This window comes from Cryptomeria japonica, chromosome 11, assembly GCF_030272615.1.
Source record: "Cryptomeria japonica chromosome 11, Sugi_1.0, whole genome shotgun sequence".
NCBI lineage: Eukaryota > Viridiplantae > Streptophyta > Pinopsida > Cupressales > Cupressaceae > Cryptomeria > Cryptomeria japonica.
In genome coordinates, this window is record NC_081415.1 from 669,715,453 (window position 1) to 669,725,350 (window position 9,898).

Genomic DNA, 9,898 nt, shown 5'->3' on the forward strand with positions numbered 1-9,898 from the left:
GGCTAGATTTCTCCATCTTTGTAAAAATGATGAAAAAGATTCTCCATCCTTTTGCTTGGTGTTGCACAAAGTAGTGACTGATATGTCTGTCTCTATGTTGTATGAGAAATGTTGGATAAATGCCTCTGCTAAGTCACCCCATGACTTAATTCTAGGTGGAGGTTGGGAGAACCATTCCATAGCTTGATCGCCTAATCTCTATGGGAATAATCTCATCAAATATGTCTCTTCTGCTGCTACCTCAATGTAAACTATGAAAAATTGTCTTATATGTGCCTTAGGATCCCCTTTTCCTCTATACTTATCAAACTTAGGTGTCACAAAGTGTGTAGGAAATGGAGGCATTGGAATGCTCTTGTCAAATGGATAGGGACATATGTCTCTCATTGTGTAAGTTGGCTTCGATGTATTTATGTCCTCCATTTTCTTTTGTAAGTCCTTGATTTGTTGTTCCAAATTGTTCTTAGGTGGAGACCGACTTCTTAGATCATACCCCCTACTTGAGGCACCAATTGGAGGAGGAGCATGTTGCATATATGGATGATATTGATCATACACATGTTCATATGGAGGAGGTCTATAATGATGTTGTGTATATGGACCACTTGGTATAGAGTCATGATGAGGAATGAAATATCTACTTTTTCCATGTATACTATACTCTACAGGCATGTCATGAGTTTGTTCTAGTTTGTTTCCCCCAAATTTGACGCGGGGTTTCCTTGTGTCCAAATTTGGAGCATGCCTCTGGATATCCAATTGCTTTGGTGGTTGATCCTTAGAATTGGCATGTGATTGAGTGTATTTTTCTACATAAGACTTCCATGATGGTCTGCAAAGGTGAGTATCATATGCTTGACCATGTGTGTATGGGACCTCTGGTTTTTGAAACAAAGATGATGGTGATTCAGGTACAAGATGTGGTCCTCTATTGCCTCCACTATTAGTCCTCCTTTGATCCATGTTGGAGTGAGTTTGTTGCAAAGGTCTATTTTCCATTATTTGAGACATGTCAAAATCATGAGGGATCTTGGATCCACTTTGTGCCATCACTTGTAAAAAGTATTGTCTATCTCTCCTCATTATTTCCTCAACCAATCGATTGAAATGGGGATTCATAATGGTGTCTTCTACTTCTGCTGAATGTATGGAAAATTTGTCCATATTGTCATTGTGTGTATCATTGTTGTTTGTAGTGTCCATGTTCTCAACATTTGGAATGTTTCTATAGGCATCCATGTCAGGTAATGTAGTATGATCAGAATTGAAAAAGGTATCATTGTCATACTCATAGGAACTCATGTTTGCAAACTCTTGAGCCTCTTTAGCTTCTCTCCTAGATTTTTGGGAATGGGTTTCAACCATGAACTAGGTATTGACCAAGATGTGTGATACTAGATGAAAATGAAAAGAGTATGGAAGACCAAGAGTTTGGATGGAATGTAAATGAATCTGAAGTGTACTTGCAATGTCCAAAGTGTAAGACCAAGTATGTATGTAGTAGAGTAGGTGTGGCTTCCAAAGAGATGATAGTTTCTCTTGATGAGGTAAGTTGACCTTGACTCTAAATAAGACCAAATGAGACCCAAAGGTGATAGACCTTGATGAGGGACCACTTAGCAAAATGTTGTTGTATGTAGTATGTTGACAAAATAAGATGAGGACAAGCAAGTGACCTTTTGACTCAAGTTTAGACAAATGTGAATGTAATGTAAGGTGTAAAGCAATGATGGACTTTGTGAGACCCAAGGAGAAGTTGAATTCTAAATGAAAACCCCAGAGAGATAGCTTAGGAAGCTTAATAAGTATGAAACTGACTGTTCTTGTTTGCTGAATTATGAAAATTTTCAATCCTGAACATAGACATGCCTGTATATTTCACAGATGCGCTTAAAGGACACAAACGCTATTCTGTAAGACATAGATGCGCTTCTGAGATGCTGCAATGGTGCTCAAAAGACACAGATGCATTTCTACCCTTCTTAGATGTGTTTAGATGACACAGACATTGTTCTGTCAAACACGGATACATGTCTGCAACTTTTCCAATCCATGAAGTTGTTTTGTTATGACCAAATCTGAATGTTTGACTGTTTTTCGTGACAAGAGGACTCAATGTTTGCAAGTGTTTAGACTCAAAAATGACTCAAAGAAAAGTGTGTTGTTAGATGTAAAATTTGTTTTGCATACACTTGAAGACACAAAAGACACAATGTTTTGATGTTTGGTCTTGAATGTTTGATAGTTCAAAATAAGTCAAGCACAATTCTTATGGCTAGCTAAGACAATAGTTGTTGATCCCACATGGAGTTTGCCCCGAGGCTACACTATTCAGAGCGGATACTTAGATGCTTGACCCCACTAGCCCCACCCTCAGCACTCACTTCTCAGGGCAGCCAAGCATCAATCCCCACGAAAATTCCCTGTGGCGAACTTTGTATCTCTACTAAGAACCATATGTGTGTGGGCCGCTACCAGAGGTCTGACCTCTTTCCCCAACAGCTAGAAGGATTTTGGCTTCTAAAACAAAAAGGTGCTAGTAAGGGCATCCGCTTGTGTGGCCATACATGTGGCACTTTCAGCTTTGTAAATACAGAAGGCTCTCAGCCAGTAGGGGTTACGCCCTACAATTGATCAAATAAATTTGATCAAATAGGTTTATGGAGAAACATAGTGTCGGTATGAACTAATCAGCACACGTTATCCATAGTTTTCACCATGGATATAGTTATTTATAGTGGTTTGGAAGAAAATGGCTTTTCTTTTTCTACCACTTGGGTCATTCTCTCCTCACTAGTAGTCCTAATGACCACACAGGGAGATAGGCCCTCTAAAGATTAAACAAAAAGAACCTATTGCTCAAGACATAAAAGATAATGGTTCAATTTTAGTGCACCAATTGAAGTGTTTGCTAATCTATGAAAACAAGGCACACAATAAAAGATAAATAACACTTGCCAAGGTCCTGCAACAAAGATCTATTAGTAGTTTGGATTGTTTGAAATAATCACCCCTTCCTGCAAGCACACAAGTTAGGTAAATTTTAAATCCAAAAGACTTTGTCAAATAGGGGCCTTCAACAAAATGGTTTTGCCTTCAAGACAAACTGCACCAATTTTGTTAGCGAGATCTGAAAATGTTAGCTCAAAATAAACCAGATCTGAAATCTGAATGACGAAAAATAGAATCAATGAAACCAAAAATGCAACAACCGAACACAAACGCAATTGTCACAGACACAGACGCTGTGAGAACACACAAACGCGCCTAGATCTAACATAAACGTGGTTCCCGAATGTAGATGCGGCTCCCTAACACAAAAGCACCTGAAGACTTCACAAACGTGACTAAGGAACACATACACGCTTCCCAAAAAAAGCAAAAAAAAAAAATTGTCAAAGACTCAAATGTAGTTCCAGATGTCATAGATGCGACAGAAAATCAAAAACGCAATCTGAAAGTGCGCAGATGCGAAAATATCAAAATGTTGTTAGAAATGTCAGATCTGCAACTTCAAAACAAAATTTGCAACAAAAGATGTCAAATGCAAAAGGGACAAGAGTCCCATCGGGCGTGCCAAAATATATACGATGAAAATGGATAACAACAATGTTAAAAGACTAAATGAATTCAACCACCAAACCCTAGCCTAACAACAACAAAGATCAACCATAACATATGAAGATTACCTAAGACAATGCAAATCAAATGAAATCACAAAGATTATACCATCACATGTCCAATAGGGTTTGGATCTCCATTCTTCCTATCTCCATTGATCTTGCTTGATATATTTGCTCTCAGATTTTATGTGCACAAGAGCTCAACAAAGAACGGAAATGTGGTTGCAAGTAGGATCGCATATGAAAGTGCAAAAGGTGTAGTGTAGTCAAGTGTGCAATTGAGTTAGTTAGTTAGTTGGTAATGAAGGAAGCATCTCCTCATATAGAAGACACTATATGAAATGGAGGGATAAGATTGAGAGGTTGAAAAGATAAATGGTCGTCTATGATTAAAGGGTAGGTAAAAGAAATAATAAAATAATGAGAGGGTAGGTAGTGTAGGAATTAAGAGATGGATGACATGTGTCATGGGTAGAAAAGGTTAATGAACTAATTAAATAAATAAAGATTTATTTAATTAATAGAGGAAGTGGGATAGTTAAATAAATGAAAGTATTTATTTAATTTGGGAAAAGGATTATTTAAATAAATAAATGTATTTATTTAAATGAGAAATAAGGCTAGAAGAGGATAAATGAATTAATTAAATAAATAAAGATTTATTTAATTAATAGAAGAATTAGGCTAAAATAATTAAATAAATAAAGATATTTATTTAATTAGACATGACAATTTTAGGTGTCTACAATATCATATCTATTATTATTTATCATTATGTTTTAATAGTAGACTTTATCCTAATGTTGGTGTAGATTATCCCACAATCTTTCACTAGAGTTGCATGTGTCAAAGGTAATGATTACGGGTCAAAAAAAATTATGATATTTAAGTGGCATGCATATTAGGCCTCAATCCTTCTATAAAAAATAAACTAAATACATGTGATGTGTTGTAAAATAAAATGACAAATCCATATAGTTTTATGAATTACAATTATAACATGCTTCAAAGTTAATAATATGCCATAGATTATAAATGATATGTTCATCTAATGTGGCCTTCCTAAACTAAATAAAGAATACTAACTTTATGGATGGGTTTGTCCAGAATGAGAGAGATAAATACAATTACAAATATCACTCAATATCTCTCTACCCAAAACTAAAAAAATCACCTTGCTAAAGATAATGGTGCCTGCATTGGTCTTAAATTGGCTCTCTCATAGGGTTGTAGGAAGGTCTGGGTTGAAGGTGACTCTCTGAACATTATCAATTGTCTAAAGGGGATCCAAAAGCCTAGTTGGACAATCCAATGGTTGATTTTGGATTGTTTAAAAATTATTAATACTTTGGATGAAATTTTTATCTCCCACATATATAGAGAAGGAACCAATGTTGTGAACCACTTTGCTAACATTGGTATTGTTAGTCTCTATCCATTGGTGGGGGACTAATGACCTCTCCCCCATGAGAATAAATATTTGATTTCCAATGAAGTTCATCATTGCTAAGGTGGTGGCCTTATGGTTCACTATCAATAATATTCTTCCCTTGGATTTTAACTTAGGGACTTGGGGTTTAGGGATCTCTCTCAAACCTAATAGTATTTATGATGAGGTTATTTAGATGGTCTTGACTTCACTACTTATGATTATTGCATGTTATTTTGTTTTGTACCCCACATGGGTTATGGGTGTTTTTACACTTTGTTGTAGCTTTATATATTCTTATCACTATTATAGGTAGCTCCTAATTTCTCAATTGCTATTCTTTCTCCATTACAGTGCCCTATTTCTATTCTAGTTGTCCCTTTATTTCCATGGGTGGGGATAGGTTCTGAATGAAGCCAAATTCCTGTGAGGAGTTACAAAATATCCTACTATATGGGGTAAACTTTTTGTAGGTGGCATCACTCCATTCTTGGAGAGGCTCCATGGCTATGACCCATTAGCAACGAAGGCTTCCCTCAAAGGGTGGAAGAATAAGACCCTCTTTTCTTACAAGGTGGAGTTGGTTGTCTCAGATGACTTGATTGCAAAGGTCACTGACTTGAATTATGATGGCCGGAAGATTTATAGAGACTAGAAAGCATCAGAGGAGGCCATTATGTTGTTTTTCAAGGATGAGGAATTTGACAAGGTGAAAAGGACTAGGTTTGAGAAATACAACCGTGGCACCATCAAATCTCTCTAGGTAGAGATGAAAAAAGTTATCATGAGGTACTTCACAGTGGATAGCTATTTCACTAGTCTTTTTGGTCACCATTTTATTTTTCCAGATCATTTTTGCCATGTAAGCATTTGGTTTCTTTCCCTTTTTATCTAGGGTATTCCCTTACTGCAAGCATAAATGACCATAATAAGAGCCCCACCTCCCTGGTCCTCCATTAGGGCCTTATCCTTCTCATCTTTGAGTATGCTAGTTTGTGTCCATACCCCTCAAAACCCCTATGAGGAAACATAAAATTGAGTATGCCTAGAATGTGAGGGTTCACTATTTGGATATGTCTATCAACTCTAAGAATAAAGTCTTGGATGAAGAGGCATATTATCACATTGAAAATAGGAAGAAATATGCATCCCAGAAGAAGGCCAAGAAAATCCCCTTGCACTCTTGGTCTAAAGGCTTTGAAACTAAGGGCGACAAGGTGGGATTTGTATCCCTTGCGACAGATAGCCCATTCGGAGACCTACCAGTGGAAGTTAAAAAGGAGAAAAGACCTAGCTTTGGTCATTGTGCTGATAATGGGGAATTGTCTAATCCATGTAAGGTGAAGATGATCTTTAAAGGAAATAGGACCAAAAGGGTTAGTGTGAAGTTAGGTAAAAGTGGGAATGAGGAAGGTAAGATGCTTATTTTTGAAAAGCTTACTTGTGAGGAGATGGTTGCAGACAAAGAAGAAGATTTTTAGGACGATGGACTATAGACTAATAATGACTCACAAGGTGACGATAAGGAGGAGGGTACTAATGATAACCCTATGAATGCCAACAAGGATGCAATAGTACTTCTCATAAAATCAACTAAAGATTAGGCCAATTTGGTCAATTGGTTTTTTTCCAAGATTAAGAATATTAGGAATAATCTATTCTCCATCTCCAATAAGGTGGACACTATTTAGATGGTTGGGAAAAGGGGAATGGAGAAAGTTGAGTCCAAGAAGATGCTAGCATTGATTGAGGCAATGCCTAATAATGTTAAGAATATGAATTCCAACTATGAGAATATAATTAGCATGCTATAAATATGGATTACCAAGGGTAATATTAAGCTCAACATTATGGTAAGTGTCAACAAGGAGGTTGTTAAGAGGACGTTAGGGGACTTTTTGTGCTAAATGAGAAAGCCTAGAACCCAAGGATGGGTGAAAAGAAGAACAAAGACAACACCTTAGAGGAGGGTGTTGGTACTACTTGTGAGGAGGTGGAAGTCATTGGCCATGTTATTGGTTCAGGTAAAATGGTGTCTTCCAAGGTGCAAGGGCCCTTGACTAGAACCCAAAGCTAGTCAAAATCTAGTGAAGATCATGCCTAGGTTATAAAAGAGATCATCAATATACATGACCAGATTATTCATAAAGACATGGAAGAAGAGAAAATTCTAAAAGAATAGTATGTTAGTTCAATCTTTAGCCATGTTTTGTTTATTGGTTGTTTTTCTGGTTTTTTTTTTATGTTGTTGGTTTTTTGTTGGTTTTATTCTATTGATTTTTTGTTGGTAGCATTTTGTTGTAAAGGGTTTCGGGGCCCCTTCAAAACCTATTTTACCTAATAAAAAATGCAAAAGAAATGTTTGTACTACACACACATACAAACATACATAAATACATACATACATACATACATATATGCATACATACATACATACATACATACATACATACATACATACATACATACATACATACATATTTTTGATAAAATCATAATTATTAAGATTTAGATATCAGAAAAATGAATTTTCATTTCAAAGTATAGCTTTACTCCTATGTTGTTGATTTCTATAATGTCTATGCATATTAAAATATTGCACAAAAAATTATTGTATAAAACTAAATAAAACAATATGAGGTTACTTTTAAGTTAATTATTTTTAGCACTATCTCACACTCCCTAATGTATCTACTAGTGTATTTTTTTAATTTTTTTGTAAGAACATAGTAATTTGATGTTCATGATGTGTATAAGAAGTCCTCCTCATTCCTCCTAAGGGAGGCATATGTACTATATACTCCATGTAGACATTTCACTTATATCTAAATATTTGGGAGGAATGTAGATCTACTAAATACCACATTCATGCCATTAGTTATAGTGAAACCCGAGTGAGTACCCTAATGAAAAATTATGCTCTTTTGAGAGTGGACCTTGCTATTTATTGATTTTCAAAGACCACACCATTGTGAGTAGGAGTTGGCATTAACAACCATGAGTAAATGGAATAATTGTCCAAAACCTTTTCATAAATAAATAGTTCTAAAAGAAATGCATGATTTGATAGACTTGTTATATTATTGATATTTTCATATATTCTTATATAATTATTGTTGTGTTAAACCCTGGTGCAGTCACCGGTTAGGAGGGACCTCAAAGATATCAATCTAGACTAGGCAGCAAGAGTAAACACAACAGAAATAAGAGGATATGATGGAGGAAATGCAAAACTGAATAAATTAGATCATGAAAATTGATTATAGATAACCAGTAACATCTGAGTTACAAGATTCGGCTCACTCGCCTACTACATACATGCTCAATTACAGAATCGGTCAATTCCAGACCTTTGAATCTTAGGATACATCTTCTATGTTCTATCTAACTTAATTATGATGCTTAATTACATTGATTTATATGGTCTAGAGGGATCCAGTCAGCCCAAGAGGGATCAAATACCGAAGAACAAGGTTAAATGTGCAAAACCAACAGGTCAACCTCTGCCAAAGATATTCCTCCAAAAAATCCAAAAGTTGAAGTGTGGATCAAAGGGATCATTGGCCACATGCCAAGGAATGTTGGAATCAATGAACTAGGGCTTTGCAAGCTATGGGATGGATCTGCAAGATTCCCTAATAGAAAATAGGTCGAAGCAGTTCCAATGCTAGAAAACTATCTCAAAATTTGGAATCAATAACTTGTTAGAAAATGATCCAAATGTTGCACGGTTTAGGAATAAAGAAGATGATCATGTCCTAAAGAAAAATTCAGCTCTGCAAGAATCGATGAGCCAATGCAAGGAAATACAAAAAGAAATGTTGAAATTGCAAAACAGTAAACAAACAGAAAAGAATTTTTTTGGTTGATGCAAGATTTTCAAGAACTGAGGATGCTCCTGCATCAAACATCCAGGGTTGGTGAAAAATTGAGTCCTTCACTTTGTTGGGGTGAGAGGAAAACCAAGGTGGTCCACCTCTGCCTAAGAAATCCAAAATGAATCTTCAACTAGTATGTCCTTCCACTTCATAAGATATTTCTTGTACTGACTGCTCTAGGTGCTATGCCCAATCCTACTATCCAAAATGTCTTCAATTTGATATGGCTCCTTCTGGGGCAACTGTTTCTCCAAGTTTGCAATTTTGTCTTCACTAAATTTTTATTCATGATACTGATTTAAATCTGCAAAGTTGAATACAGGTGGAATACTCAAACTATCTAGTAGCTCCACTTCATATTCATTTCTGGAACTAAACTTCCTCAAGATCTTGCAAGGTCCAAACTTCCTCATCTACATCTTGTTATAGATTCCAACTGGAAATCTTTATTTTCTCAGATACACCATCACTTCATCGCCAAATTCAAATTCCTTATGTCTCCTCTTCTCATCTACTTTCTCCTTATACTTGTTGTTCATATCCTCCAAATGTTGCTTAACTTGAATATGTAAGGTCTTCATATGATCTGCAAATTCTTTTTCTTCTACACTCCTCTTATCTTCATTATGGATATCTCTCAATTTTGATATACCTCTAGGATGTACTCTAACAACAATCTCAAAAGGTGTTTTTTCGGTACTCCTGTTCATTGAATTATTGTAGGAAAACTCTACTTGTGCAAGAATCAAATCCCAACTTCCAGTTTTCTCTCCAACTAGGAATCTCAACAAATTTCCCAAACTCTGATTTACTACCTATGTCTGTCCATGGGTCTATGGGTGAAAAGTACAATTGAATTTAAAATTTGTCTTCATCTTCTTCCATAGTGTTCTCCAAAAATAACCAACAAACTTAGTGTCTCTATCTGAAACTATGCTCTTAGGTAATCCATGTAATCTCACTACCTC